Here is a 15,127-nt window from a genome sequence, read left to right on the forward strand (position 1 = left end):
ACAGTTTCTGCAGCAATGCATAGCTGTTTTATTAAAGTCCACTTTTCCCACTGCCCATTTACAGCCCTTTAGTGTAAGATGCTTATGGCACTATCACTTGGTTAAAGGGGCTTGTCAGTGTCATTCATGTTGATGAAGAAAATGAAAGAAGTTATCAAATAACATTCATTTACAGTAATATGGTCTTTTTCTTAGGGCTTAACAACTAAGATTCAGAGTATTTTCTGAGAGGTTAAAAATCCCCCCAAATAAGTGGTATTGTATTAACTCTTGGGAAAATTGACTCACAACTTTCTAAATGCCCTTGGAAATGAGACCCATGTGGTGTGTCATATGGCAGATAATGCAAACGAAGGTGAAGAGTCTGCAACTTAGGGATTCTTATTATTCCTTCCCTTCCCTTCCTTTTCCTCTCCCTCTTCCTCCTCCTTCCAGAAAATTGGTAGCCATGTTCTAAAATGTTGAGCAATAACTGGAGAATCCCATTGCATTACCCTCTCATACTGAGAACTTATTTGGAAATGTAATTGAATTCTAGTACAGCAGATCAAAAGGACATTGTAAAAGTCATCTAATACCTGCAGTTTTGATAACTGGCCACAAACTTTCTAGGGGGTAGATGAGAGAAGTGAAAGTAATAATGATGTCCATGACATTTTGTTGCCTGTCTTCAAGGAACTTAACTACACAATGTACTTTTAAGCTACTTAAACTCGTATATTAAAGCACTGAAGCAGGCAAGGGTTAGAAATATTTTTATAACACCTATTAGAGAAGCTACTATATTGAAATTTGCAAGATGAGATGGGAATCGTACCTGCAACATACCGTTGAACATATACACCTGCATGTGCTTACTATAACCTTATGAGACCAATTTTGGATGATGTAATATACTATACTTGTTTGGAAAGATGGTTAAAAGAGGATCCAGAAGCCCTTGTCCCTCCATTGCTGGGCCAAATAAGAAGTGGTTTCCAAAGCTTCTTAACTGGAGGGCCTTCCACAAGTCACAGAACTTCTCTTTGTACCAACTTCCTGCTGTATCTCCTACAAACATTTATATTGCACCTGCTATATGCATGGCACTTTGCTGATCCAGCTAGGAATACAGAGATGAATTAAATGTAATTGCTGTCTGTAGGGCATTGTACTAGATCAGCAATTCCAGAATGTTTGGCTGGATATCAAAATCACCTAGGATGCTTGTTAAAATGACAAATTCTAGCACCTCACCCAGACATGTGCAAGCACAATTGCTGTGTATTTGACCTGGGAGTCTATGCTTTCTAACAAGCTGCTTGGGTGATTCTGATGCACAGATAGATTTGATAACAACTAGATGAAATGGTCCTTTTCTGTAATTAAATTATTTGAATTTATTTAAATATGTTAAGGTTTATCTCATTCCATTATAAAACTTTACTAACCTTACCCAAGGATATTGTTCTTTCTGTAGCTCTGTGTTGCCCCATTCCAGTGACATTTGAATTTGGAAATGTAGAATTTGGCAACAAATACAATATTCAATACTACACTTCCTAAAATTACCTGGAAGAAACATTAAGAAAAATCTGAAGGCAGACTAAGATGTACAGCTTGGAGTAAAAGGTGATGAAAACTATCTTTATCTCCTCCTCAGCCGATGCTACCTATTAGGCTGTCGATGCTTATTTAAACACATAATTTATTGCATTTAATCAGTATTTAATATTGTTGAGTATGCTAGAAAAAGACAAACAATATCCTGGAAAGATCTCAAGTGTATTTCAATTATACATTTAGTGAAATGTGGTTGTAGTGGCAGTGGAAACAGCAGCATTTTTGTGTGACACTATCAGTGACTGTTAGAATAAAAGAATTCTAGTCTTAATTTGCCTGAGGGCAGGAGGCAATCACCAACTACATAAGATCAGAATTCACATTATTACAGGATGTATTACCATGAAGTTTCATGGTATTATATCACAATTTAAAAAAGAACGACCACACATAGTAGGATAACTTTAAACCACAGACTTCATCAATATGGTGGTGCAACTTTGATTTCAGCATTATGCTTAAATTTTGGTAACTTTTTATGTAAACAATTCATTATAATTAAGTAAATATGTTAAGAATAGTTAGGCATTCTGCTAAATGCAGGAGTTAAAGCTGTATGATAGGTAAAGTATTATTAAATCCTATCTAGTAAAAAGATAATTCTAAAGTTACAAGTGTTCTGATAAGTTTATTCAGGGTGCCCTAGTCTTATTCAGGAGGGGAAGATAAGAACATTATTATAAATATAAGGCACAGTCATTTAAGTGGACCTAATAGTATTATGTTCAAATGTAAAAGACTAGGAGATGTATGTCTAGCCATCTCATTCAGATTACTGACGGCCTTGTTTACCCATTTAAAATTATCTCATAATTCTGAAGGCTTTTTCTCCTCAGAATTCCGTTCTTTGTTCTTTGTTGTTGGATATATTACTTTTTTTCCTGGAGATACAAACTGCAAAAAAATGATCTGATAAATTTATAATGTGTTATACTACTACTACTACTACTACTACTACTACTAGACTACTTCAAGAGTTTTGCATTATATAGCTATGTTTAGGATGGGTCCTGCCCTTGAGAGGAGATCTGACTATCCCAAGTTTCAATATGTGCTGCATATGCTTATTTATAGGCATTCTTTGGCTCCAGGAACTTAATGTACAATAAAGGACACATTTGCAAGGAACAGACAAGACTAGGAATCAGAGTCCCAGTAAGTGATCTATGTAAAAAGGGAGACCTCTACCAAAATAATGTTTACCTGTGTAAAAAGGGAGACCTCTACCAAAATAATAATGCTAAATCCTCAATACTTAACATAGCTTTTGGTTTAGTAATATCTTGTAAGGTGATCTTTAGAACTTTAAATCTCATTTCACTCTTATCCTTTAATACGTTGGTTTTACTATTTTTTTCCAGTGGTATATAACTAAAATAGTTTTCTTTGTATTGTTGAACAGTAGGCAAGAGTATGGTTCAGTGAGGATGCTGTGCTAAGTACATCTGCTATTCTTAAGTAAGAATGGAGAGGGGTTAATATATTTGGCATTTGACCCACCTTCTGTATCAATAAAAATTCACAAACTGTCTTAAAACCATCTTCGGGACTTCACGAGCAATGCTTGCTTTGTACCTTTACAAGAAGGGTAAGAAAGTTTCCTTGCAAGGGACCCTTCTGGTGAAACTCATTTTGTATTCATGTGAGGCATTCAAAATACTTATTTATAAGGTGAACAACACAAGTTAGTGAAAAGTTTGGGTTTACTGTTAAAGCTTATATTCAACAGAAAATTATCAGTTTGAATCACAGAAATTAGAACAGTTTAAGTCTCAGAGCCAGCTCTCGAGACACAGCAGGTGCTCACCAAGTGATAGCTGCCAGGTTGACTAGTAACGGCACACCCTGTGGGATCTGGGGCCAAAACAGCATACTTCATATGCTGGGAAAGGAGACACCAACCAGGAATATCTCACCCCATGCCGACGAATGCTTATGTATGTATCTTCTGGAAGTAAATTTGGAGGAGTGATACCAGCAAGATAGCTGACTACAGACACCTGGCATTCATCTCCCACCTCCTCATGGGAAAGGACTAAGGGAACAAATATACAGCTAGGATTTGACTTGAGTGTCAAAGGCCGAGTGCTGGAGTGCAGCACAGGAGTGGAGATGCACCTGTGGTCACTGGAAGTCCAGGAGGGCAGTGTGGAGGCACCTGACTTCTGCACTCCCATCTCCCCGACTAAGATCAGATCTGTTTGGGGTCCAGATGGACTTCCGTGTTGGGAAAAGGGAAGCCAAAGATCATTCCCTGACCCTCGTCTCCCTGACAAACACCTATCAGTCCTTATAATAGGAGAATTCCATAGTCCTTGCAAGCCCTGATCCCAGTTTGGAAAGCTTCCAGTAATTTATGCAGCTGCACTGCCCAAGATTAGGAGGACAAAGGGTGCATGCTCCACTCCTACCAACCCCCTGTGAGCCAAGCTGCTGCAGCATGGTATCATCTTGAGATGAGAGCTGCCTCTGGAGTACACTACTCTGGGGACCAGTAGCCTCTGCATCTATCTCTCCAGCATTGGGGCCCCATCTTCATTATACAAAGCCTACACAGGTGGCTGAAAACCACAATTCCAGCGGCATGAATTGGCTGTGACTTTGAATAAGCATAGTAGGCAAATCAACCCCTGCTGTCACATTTTCAGCTGGAGAAAGAGTCTGCCAGTTCCACCCAGGGCAACCTGCCCTTGAGCTGGCCAAACTACTGCATGTCGTCCCCTAAGCAGAAGAGACCTCCTGAGCCTCCAAGCAGCAGATACACCTCTGGGCCAGCAGAAGGGCTATGCACCCATGCTCAGGACCTGAGAAGCAGCCATATAGCACCCGTCACCTGAAGCATAGCCCTGGCATGCCCCCAGTGGTCCTGTATCCCTAATATGGGCCTGAGAAACAGGCCTGCAGGCTGCCCTGGGGAGGCATGCCCCTGAGCTAACTATGCAGCCTCATACCTACATCCCTGGCGGACATGCCCAAAGGCTGGCTGAGCAGCTGTGCCACCCATGTCTCAGGATCAAGAAATAGCCACGTAGGGAGCCTCTGGTGAGCATGCATCCAGGAGTATTAAACAACCCTGGGCTTGCATTCCAGGTCTACAAAACAGCCCCATGGGCCACTCCCCAACCCTCAGAATCACCTGTAGGCCAGATGAACAGCCATACAGCTGTGTCCTGGGCCTGAGAAACATCCTGTGGGTCACCCCCAGTGTGTACACCCCAGGTCATCTGAGCCACCTTGTGCCCATGTTGTAGGCCTGAGAAATAGTATGATGGGAAGTCCCTGGCAGACATGTCTCTAGGATAGCTGAGCCACTGTACGCCTGCCTCCCAGGCATTAGAAACAGCCCCATGAGCTGCTCCTGGTAGGCACATCCCCAGGCTGGATGTGCAACTGCATGCTCATGCTCCCAGCCAGAGTAACAGCACTGTGACACAAACCCCAGTAAGCCAGACTCCAAGTTGGCTGACTCATTGTGTGTACACACATGACCCAGTCCTGAGAAACAGCCCAGTGAGTTCACCCCTGGCAAAGCTGCAACACCATCACCACAAATAGGCCAGTACGAGTAACTCACAAACACAAGTAGTGTGGATTACAGTTGAAGAAACTATATGAAGACAACTGTATCCACCTAGAACCAAAGCCAATGTACCCCATCGAACTGACACCCTAAGACCATTTATACAAGTAAGTCTTTCCATATAAAACCTATTCCAAAAAACTGAAAGAGGCTAATTTTCCACCAGATGATTAGAATCGATGTAGAGAAACATCAACCATGAAAAAGTAAAGAAACATGTCACCTCCAAAGGAAAATTATAATTCTCCACTAAGAGATCAAATCATAAGGAAATATATGAAATGCCAGAAAAATAAATCAAAATAACAATCTTGAACTCAGTGAGATAAAAGAGAATACAGATAAAAAAAATTCAATGAAATCAGGACAACAACTCATGATTTGAATGAGAAATTCAACAGAGATAAATATTTTTAAAGAACTAAATAGAAATCCTAGAGATGAAGAACTCAATGAAGGAAATAAAAATAAAATAAAGACCTTCAATAAGAGACTAGACCAAGCAGAAGAAATAATTTCAGAACCAGAAAACAATTTTTTTTTTTTTTTTTTGTAATAACAGAGGGAGACAAAAAGATAGAAAAAGGAATGAAGAAAGCCTACAGGATTTATGGGACAACATTAACTGAGCAAATATTTGTGTTATAGGCATTCCAGAAGGAGAAGAAAAAAGATTAGGAAAACTTATAAAATAACAGAATAAAATTCCCAAGTCTTGGGAAACAGATGGACATCCAGGTCCAGGCAGAAATAAAATCGTTCACAGACAAACAAAAACTAAGAAAATTCATCACCACTAGACTGGTCTCACAAGGAATGCTCAAGAAAGTCTAGTATCTGGGAGTGAAAAGACAATAACCATCATGAAAATATGTGAAACTATAAAACTCACTGGTAGAATCAATACAAAGAAGAAAGAGAAAAGAAAGCTTTTCACTACAAAAAAATCCAACCACAAAAATAAACAATGAGAGAGGAAATATAGAACAAAGGATATACAAAACAACCAGAAAAAAGTCAATAAAATGACAGGAGTAAGTTTTCACCTATCAGTAATAACCTTGAATGTATATGGATTAAATTCCCCATTTAAAAGATACAGACTTGCTGAATGGACCCAAATAAAACAAAACCCCAATAACTAACTCTATGCTGCATACAAGAAACTAACCTCACATGTAGATACAGATAGACTGAGAGTAAATAAATTTAAAAAAATTCCAAACACACCAAATGTAAGCAGAAATAGATATATCAGACAAAACAGACTTCAAGTTAAAAGCTGAAAAGCAGCGATATTACAATAAAGGAATCAGTTCAGCACAAGAATATAATAATTATAAATACTATAAAAATGTACCCAAACACTGGAACACCCAGATAAAAGCAAGTATCATTAGATCTAAAGAGAGAGATAGATCTCAATACAATAACAGTTGGAGACTTTAATAACTCATTCCCAGCACTGCACAGATCTAGACAGAAAATTAACAAACATTGGATTGAAACTGCACCACAGACCAAATGGACTTAGCAGACATTTACAGAACATGTCACCCAACAGCAGTAGATTACACATTCCTTTCATCAGCACATGGACCATTCTCTAGGGTTGACCATGTGTTAGAACAAAAGAAGTATAACAAAATTTTGAAACTTGAAGTTATGTCAAGTAGCTTATTTGGTCACAATGGAATAAAACTGGACATCAAAAAGAGGAACATTAGAAACTATATAAATATGTAGACATTGAACAATATGCTCCTGAAAGACAAATGTATAAAGAAAGAAATTTAAATTTTAAAAGTATGTGAAACAAGTGAAAATAGAAACATAATATGCCAAAAGCTACAAGACACAGCAAAAGCAGTATTAAGAGGCAAGTTCATAGCAATAAATGCATACATCACAACACTAGAAAGATTTCAAATAAATGACCTAATGATGTACCTCAAGAAACTAGAAAAGCAAGAACAAACTAAATCCCAAATTAGAAGGAAAAAAAAAAATAAAGACCAGATGAGACAATAACAAAAAAAGTTTTAAGGCCAACAGCCCTGATGAAAATAGATGCAAAAATCCTCAACAAAGTACTAGTAAACGGATTTCAACAATGCATCAAGAAGATGATACACCATGACCAAGTGGGATTTATGTAACAAATGCAAGGATGGTTCAATAAATTCATGGAAACATGGATGAAACAACGTATATTTGAATCTGATTTTCATCTTTTCCTAGTGAACTGTTAAAAGGTTATAATCTAGTCTGAGAAGTCCCAATCTCCGATGAATATGCAGCCTGATGACACAAGCATATAAAATAGACAAAATTAAACAAAAAATTTCTTTACCTGACACTTGGTCAAAATGGAGTTATACCTGACACTTGGTCAAAATGGAGTTATAGATTTTCTTTACCTGACACTTGGTCAAAATGGAGTTATAGATTTTACAATATGTAAGTCATTATAGTAAGCAACATATGCTTAGCAAATGTTAATATTTAGGAGTTTCTATTAAGTAAGATTTAGTTAAAATTTGTCCATTTTAATTTCATTTAGTTTTTGGTAGTACAATATTTGGTACTCATAATTCAGTATAATTTTTTTTTTTTACTAGAATAAAAAGCTGTTGCAATCATTTTTAAACCCTTTCCCCTAAGAGAAATCTGTAGTATTAGAAAACTTTCTTACATTAGAACATTTGTCCAAGCTTTTTGCCCCAGGAAGTTATGTTTACCTTGTGCTTACTGATGTCCATTAATGGCTCTGGAGCACTGAAAAATCATTTCAGTAACTGTTTCTGTGTCCGAGAATAACTGGTTTGCCCACTGTTACAGAAATAAGGAAATCTATTAAAGTAATCCCAATTAAACTATAACTTTATTGAGCTTTTACTATGATACAAAATGCTATTTTATACTTTTATGATACTTATAATTATTTTTATATAAATTTATGCTTAAGGGTTTAGGAAAAGTCTTTTGAAAGCTATGAATAGAGATATATTGGTGGCTCCACAAAAGGTAATCACTGAATCCATCCTTGGCTTCAAACAAGTCATGATTCTCTCTGTGTTCTGTGTGAAAAGACATAGGACTTCACCCTCTATGCCCACCATCATTTAATGCTGCAGTTTGGTTTATTTACTTTTTTAAAAGGGTAAAAGTAACTAATTCTGATGGTTTTTTAAAAAAATCAAGTGGTACAGTACAGCTTAAAAAAACAACAATGATAGAATGATCTGTTCTACTCCTCTATCTTTACCCCTAAACTCCAGGGATTGTTTTAAGTGTTTCTGTCTTCAGGGTTTTTTTTTTTGTTTGTTTGTTTTTCCTAGCGAGAAACCTGCATGTATATAAGTCAGTGTGTTTCAAAAATTGGTTTGCAAAGCATGAGTAATATGTGAGATAATTTTGGGTTGAATTGAATGAACATATTAAAAATTTTCAGTTACCTACTTGAGGTATTAGAAAAAATATATAAACTAAATATCAAATCCATGAATTCACAAATATATTGCTAAGGATGAGGTTAAAATAAGTACTTAAGAAAAAAACTGTTGATATAAAGAAAACCCTTAGATTTAAAAAAAAATCACAATGTATGTGGATTTAGTGAAAATTGTAAAAGTAGTATAGAAATGTTTGAGAAACACTGCTCTACCATGCTTATTTTGCTATTCCTTTTTATTTTAAAAATATTCAATTCTGTAAGTTTAAGAATGACTACACTAGAATGTATCGTGACAAGTATGGCTTTTAGAAACAGAGACTAAAAGTACAAGATGAACAGAAAAACGAAGAGTAGAGGTATATACGGAGGCAAGAATAAAACCATTATTAGCATTAGAATTAACAGACCAGACTTACTGGTATAAAATAAGAGAAAGTGTGAAATGGCCTTAATGGGAATAAGGACAATAGACCAAGACAAATGATAAATTGTCATAGTGGATAAGAGGAGACACGTGATATTCTGGCAAATGAGTTGTATATCTTGGATAATGTCCAGCAGGACATCAGAACATCAGACAGAACTCAGGATATTCTTCATTGTGTGGGACTGGCCAAGTGCTGCAGGATATGTCATCCCCACCCTGCTGTCTAGATGCTAGGAGCATGCTCCAATTACTGTGACAGTCATAATATCCCTGGTATTTTTCTGTTCCATCACTTAAAATCCTAGTTAGTTTAAATGTAATTTCCATACCTAGTCTGGGACTTCCATAGACAAGGTAGAGAATTAGCTATTTCCTTTTCCTTTCTCCAGTGGAGTTCACCCATACATCTGCTCATCAGCACCTGGTTCCACTATGTTAAGGCCCATGAGTACTGGTGTTGGGGGGTGGTGTATGGTCTAAAGGGAGAGGGAAGTTAAGGGAGGAAAATAATGTAACAATAAAGGGAATCATCCTTGCTGAGGCATGGGTGTATTCTGAATGGGGTGGGGGTGACAGCAGTGAGAAAGTTCACTGTGGGGAGGCATGTTGCAATGACTGTGGCTCCCTTTGCAACCCATGGAACACTCCTATCTTCTATGTGACTATGAACTGGGATCTGAACAGCTGAAACTGGGTCTGTTAGTAGCAATGCCTGCAAGAAGATAGGAATGCCCTCCAGAGTCAGTACACAATGGGAAAAATGGCATGCTTGGTTTGAATGCTGCAGTCAGAAAGTCAACAAGAAAAGATAATGGATCCTCTCAACCCAAGACAATGATGTCTTTGTGGGAGGGATCCCCTCACCTGGATAACCCCATTCCACAAAACGTTTCTAAATTATGCCCTTTTCCCTTCCTTGGCCTACAGATTCTTTTGGGAAGCACATGGCACCTCCCAAACAGGTGCACATCTAAAATGTGGTAGCTCCAAGTGTGAAAAGATGTGAGGTTACCAGTCAATGAATGTGAAGTGTCCCACCTATCCTAAGGTCTTCCTCAGCTCTACATACACTGGGAGGCTTCTTATTTCCACAAACAACAACAAAAACTCTAGTTAATTTGGGACACTCCAGAACTTTCCTAACCCACAAGCATACCTGGAATCTGCCATGTTGAAATTTATTGTTTTCTGAAGTGACTGAACATTTTATAATTCTAGACAGCAATATACAGAAGTACCGATTTCTCCATATCCCCACCAACACTTGTTTTTATCTTTCTGATTGTAGCCATGCTGGTGGGTATGAAGTGATATCTCATTATACTTTTAATCTGCATTTCACTAGTGACTAATGATGTTGAGCATCTTTTCACATGCTTATTGGCCATTTTTAAATCATCTTTGGAGAACTGTCTATTCAATTTTTGCCCATTTTTCAATTGGGTTATTTGTCTTTTTATTAAGTTATAAGAGTTCTTTATATATTCCAGATACTAGATCCTTATCATACACATGATTTACAAATATATCCTTTCAGTCTGTGGTTGTCTTTTTACTTTCTTGATAAATTCTTTAAAGCAAGGAAGTTTTCAACTTTGAACTCTATTTTTTCTTTGGCTGTTCATACATCAGGTCTTATATCTAAGGAGCTGCTGCTTAATCCTAGTTCACAAAAAACTGTATGTAGGTTTTCTTCTAAGAGTTTTATATTTTCAACCCTCACATTTAGTTCTTTTTTCTATATTGAGTTAACATATACATGGCACGAGGTAGGGGTCCAAATTCATTCTTTTACATGTGGGTATCCAGTTGTCCCAGTGCCATTTTTTTTTTTGAAATGACACAAAGGCTAATTCTTATAACTCTTGTCAAAAATCAATTAACCATAGATGTATGGGCTTCTTTCTGGACTCTCCTCCTGGAGGTTTTAGTTATTTTATTTTATGTTTGGTAACGTGGATGAATTAGTTTAGGGAAGTCTGTTTCTCCTACTGTGCGCAGCCTCTGATGACACTCCAGAATACAGACTGAGGAATGTGTGATCAGTCTCCCTGATCACCAAGGATGACTGCACACAGCTTTAGCCAGGTTCTTGGACTGTCTCTTTCCATAATCTCTCCTTTAAGCTTTTGTCTGGACTGTCTTTATTAGTATCACACTCAGCTGTTAGATTCTACAAATTGCTTGGTGATTGCTCTACTGTTTCTAACAATTCCCTGGGGCATAACTTGCTCTATAGTCTGATTCGTTTAAAGTCCATCTCTTTGGCAGGAGCCCTGTGCTGCCAGTCTGAGGTTTACTGCACCTTAGGAAGGCTCTTCTTAGCTGTCTCTTTCTGTGATTATCTTCTAGTTTATTTATTATTTTGCTTTTTGCTGCTAAAGCTACCAGTCTCCCCTAAATTGCTTACCATCAAAAACTCCACTGTTTTCAACAACACACAATTCATAGGCAAGAATTTCCCTACATCCTGTTCTAATTAAAATCAGTTCCTTTAAATAGAGCTTCAGAGCTTTCTGTTCTTAGTGTCTGTCTCCTCCCTTTGGCAGAACCTCTGCATCACTGCACTAGAGCTGGGCACAAGGACAGTGGTCTGTTTCTCCCAGTGTAATACTCCTGCTTTATGAGTAAGGCAATGGGCAGGAATGGTAGCTCCTGATCTACTTTGGTTTGGCTTGGCTCTCCTGGCTTGGAACATCTGCCCTATTAGCAAACCGGGGTGAGGGAACTCAGGGCTCAGGATACTAAGACTCATGTGCCTGGAGTAAAACTTCCACCTTACAAGTGGAGGATAGGGGGGAAGGGAGCTCCAGTGCTCTTGGCTGCGCCTGCCTGGAATACAGCTTCTGCAACATGAAGCTGAGAGGATAAGTGATATCAGTGGTCTACTTTCCCTGTGGTGAAACTATAGCACTAGACTAGGGAGTGGGAGAATGGACGGAGGGAGCCCAATCTTCCTAGTTGTACCCACTTGAATTAAAGCTTTTGTCACATTGAGCTAGCAGTGATGGGTTTGAAAGCTGGTTCTGTCTCAAATGCTATAGGCTCTCATTCTTACCTATAATAGCAGTAGATTTTAGTAGATATTTTTGAATAAATACTTCATTTGCTGTACGTCTTTAGGATTACTTCTAATCTGTTTTTTAAAAAATTATTTTCACCAGTTAAATGCTGATTTTGCTGGGGAAGTGTCCACTGAGCTTCTTATAGCACCAATCCAGAATTATTTCTTCATTTATAAACTTCATTATTAATGTTGTTCTAAGGGGATATAAGTTTTTTTAAACTACCTTCCTCCCTTCTCACCTATCAAATAATTGATATGCTTTTATCTGTTACATTGCTCTTGGTTCAAACTAATGAAAGTTTACTCAAACTGACTTAGTTAATTAACAAATTTAATATTTCATGTATTAAAGCATGGGCTTCAAACTTGGCCGAATCACTGGTCCAACAGTGTCTTCAAGACCCCATGTTCATGTCTGTCCTAAGTTCTACAATCCAAAAATAAGACTTCATACTAAGTCTCATAAGACAGCTACTTGTAACTATCTCTGTTATATACTTTCTTGTTTATGTCCAAAGGGAGAGAAAATGGTTTCTTCATTTCATGTCCTAAAAGGAAACAAACTCTCTCATCTCATTGACCCAAACTGGAACACATGCCTATTTGTGAACCAATTATTGGCAAAGGGGATAGATTACCCAGGAGCAGAGGATGGGGTCTGCTACCAAGAGCCACCTGGTCTGTGTTGGAAGAGTTGAATACTCAGGGTTATGTTGAGAAGAAAGAAGGAGGTTATGCATACTAATTAGCAACCAACAGTGAACACTATGAATTTTTTTTTAATCAACTTTCAACAGTATACCTTGACTTCCATTAAAAACATAGATATTAATGTTTCTACCCTTTTCTGTACATATCTTATCCCACATCAACTTCTCAACAGCTAACAGTGTAAAGTAATTTAAACAAGAAATTAGTTTGTTATAGTTCAGTTTTAAAGTCATTAATTTTCTAAAGCACACTGAATGGAGTAAATGTGGAAGTAACTTCATTATATTTCTATTCATTGAGCTACTATAATAGAACTGTTACAACTAATCCCTTATTCCACACATATCTTTAGAAAATGACAGCTTTCCCACTTTAATCTTTAAAAAGGCCCCATGACAATAAAAGTCCCTGGTTTATACACAATTTGAATGGTGACAACTGAGGTAGCTGACATAACTAATTAATTCATTTAATAAATAACTCCCAGGGTAAGCTGACTGGTAACAGAAAAGCCTAAGACTGGGAAACTAAGTTTCCTAAAATATCAAAAAAAGCAAAAACTAAATGAGGGGGAAAAAATTTCATTTACAATAGCAAGAACAAAAATATATAGGTACAAAACTAATAAATGTGCAGAGTCTTTAGGAAGGAAATTTTCAAACTTTATTGAGAGGTGGTATACCATGACAACAATGACTCAATATTATAAAAATGTCAATTAAAATGTCAATTATCCCCAAATTAAGTTTAATTCACTTGTGAGCAATTAAAACATAAATGCTAGAATAATTATAAAAGTGGAGTAAAAGTATAGGACAAGATAAAGACGAAAAGAATAGCTGCTAAAGAGCGTTTTAGAAATTACTGTAATTGCTTTTTAAAGAAATACAATTCAGTCATCATAGTAACAGTAGACTGTTCAATGAATGTTGCCAGGACACATGCCTAAGGAATCAAAAAAATGTACTTTATTATTTACCAAACCATGCACCAGAATAAATGGACAGGAGTTATATGTAGGGACATGAGGACAAACTGAAACCTTAAACAAATAGAGGGAAAGAGAATGTTTAATTAATTCTGTAGTGGGAAAGGCCTAAAACTAACTTTGAAATTATAAATAATAAAGGCAAGATCACTACCTGGCAAAGGTCACTTCTACATACAAATGTAGAAGTCCTGCACATTCAAAAAATACCATAAACAAAATTAAAGTACAAATGACAAAAAGGAAAATTTATTATCATATATGACAAAAGCTGACACCAAATATAAAAAATCTGGTCACAAATTTAAAAAGGAAAATTAGGATAGTCAGGACTCTAGAGACAACAAGCCCTCACACACTTCTGCTTACAATAATTTCAGTATAATTTTGCAATGTATATGTACCCTTAAAATATGTAGGCTTTAACTACCATTTCTACTTCTGGAAATTCATCTCAAGGAAGTACCCTGTAATGTGTTCAAATATTTATCCACATATATCAGTAGATAAATATAAATAAATAAACTAAATTTCCCAAAAGAGTAGGCTGGCTAAGCAGGGCCATAATATAATCACAAGAACTTTAAGTTAAACAAACACAACAGCTTAAAGACCATATGTACAATATAATCTGATTCTAATATATTCTGGAAGCATATTAGTTTTAAATGATAGAAATACAGCTAATTTTGAGCTTACATTTTATTTATATTTTCTGATTTTCCTATAATGAAACTGTATTATCTATATAATTTTAAGTTATTTTTATAAGAAAACTAAACCACATTCTTTGGTCACTAACAATGTTACTTTCCCTAATTTATACTATGATATTACCTCAGCTTTTACCAAAAAATACCATAAGATAAAACACCAGAAAACCTCGCAGTGCATTTGCTCTGACGATGTTTTTGAGGACATTGCCTAGTCTCTCTCCCAATATGCCCTAAAGGAGAAATAACATAAAAAATTTGTTTAAAGACAATTGCCAGAAAAACCTTTGCTTATCCTGAAGAATTGGCATGCTTTTTTTTTTTTTCCATGGATCCCGAGAATCCTTTGTGTATTGACTTTTATTTTCCTTTAGGCAATCAGAAAAAGCAAATTTAAAAGCAATTACTTCATCTAATTGTAGTATTAGGTTGGTGCAAAAGTAATTGTGGTTTTTGCCATTAAAAATAAAATACTATGTAGGATCATATGCTTATGTCTGTCTACCTACCCTCACCTGATGTTTAAAATCTATTTCAATTCATAATTCCCTTGTCCTGCTACTTCATTAAATGTATTTTAAA

The 15,127-nt window shown here is 36.6% G+C and overlaps 1 protein-coding gene across 5 annotated transcripts in view; it reads right to left on the minus strand.

Moving 5' to 3' along the window:
* The window catches only part of RNF180 (ring finger protein 180), a 225,599-nt gene that overhangs the window by 42,037 nt on the left and 168,435 nt on the right, over positions 1-15,127 (minus strand). Inside the window, exon 8 of one of the 5 annotated variants that reach the window (XR_012092764.1) lies at positions 7,924-8,014. The exons of the other annotated variants lie outside the window; for them this stretch is intronic. The gene's annotated coding sequence lies outside the window, so the exon portion shown is untranslated. The remainder of the gene's footprint in view (positions 1-7,923; positions 8,015-15,127) is intronic. 5 annotated transcript variants of the gene reach the window in all.

Source organism: Chlorocebus sabaeus, chromosome 4 (genome assembly GCF_047675955.1).
Source record: "Chlorocebus sabaeus isolate Y175 chromosome 4, mChlSab1.0.hap1, whole genome shotgun sequence".
Lineage (NCBI taxonomy): Eukaryota > Metazoa > Chordata > Mammalia > Primates > Cercopithecidae > Chlorocebus > Chlorocebus sabaeus.